Source organism: Lagopus leucura, unplaced genomic scaffold, assembly GCF_019238085.1.
Source record: "Lagopus leucura isolate 7727_CA_CO unplaced genomic scaffold, USGS_WTPT01 34071-0_obj-0_obj, whole genome shotgun sequence".
NCBI classification, from domain to species: Eukaryota; Metazoa; Chordata; class Aves; order Galliformes; family Phasianidae; genus Lagopus; species Lagopus leucura.
The window spans coordinates 1-1058 of NW_024964232.1; positions in this window are offsets into that span (position 1 = coordinate 1).

Sequence of the window (1058 nt, forward strand, 5' to 3'; positions counted from 1 at the left end):
TGGTTGGGTTGGGAGGGATCCTGTGGGTCATAGAACCATGGGATCCCAGCATGGTTGGGTTGGGAGGGATCCTATGGGTCATAGAACCATGGGATCCCAGCATGGTTGGGTTGGGAGGGATCCTGTGGGTCATAGAACCATGGGATCCCAGCATGGTTGGGTTCAGATGGATCCAGTAGATCACAGAACCACCGAATCGCAGCGTGGTTGGGTTGGAAGGCAGCCCGTTTGTCCCCTGGCTGCTCCCCGCTCTGCCATCAGAGGCGGCTCCCAGCACACCAGGCTGCTCAGAGCCCCATCACACCCAGTGCCCCCCTGCCCCCCCGGTGACCCATCCCAGTGTCTCCCCACCCTCACAGCGAAGAATTCCTTCCTCCCATCCACTCCAGACCTCCCCTCTTCTGGCTCCACGCCATTTCCCCTCATCCTGCACATCCTTATAAGAATTCCTTCCCGGTTTTCCCGTTCCCCCCAGGTCCCAGCAGAGCAATAAGGTCCCCCTGGCGCCTTCCCCCCCCAGGCTGCACAGCCCCAGCTCTCTCAGCCTGTCCCCACTGACGCAGATGACGGGGTTGAGTGCGGCCCACCTGGAGCCACACTGCATCCAGACCTGGGGCCCTCAGAGCAGGAGAGACGCGGAGCTGTAGGAGAGGGGCCCAGGGGAGGCTGTGAAGGTGATCCAAGGGCTGGAGCACCTCTGCTACGAAGGCAGGCTGAGGAACCGGAGTTGTTCAGCCTGGAGAAGAGAAGGCTGTGGGAAGACCCCACTGCGGCCTTCAAGTACTTGAAGGGAGTTTAGGAGCAGGAGGGAAATCAGCGTTTTACACGGGTAGGTAGAGGTAGGATGAGGGGGAATGGCTTCGAAGTGAAGAAGGGCAGATGGAGCTCAGATGTCAGGGGGACACACAGTGCTCCCCTGGTGCTGTGGTCCATAGGATCCCTTCTGACCTCACTGTGCCACGATCCCGTGGTGCTGTGATCTACAGAGACACTTCCAACCAACCGTGCCGTGATCCCATGCTTCTGTGATCTGTAGGGTCCCCCAACCCAACCATGCC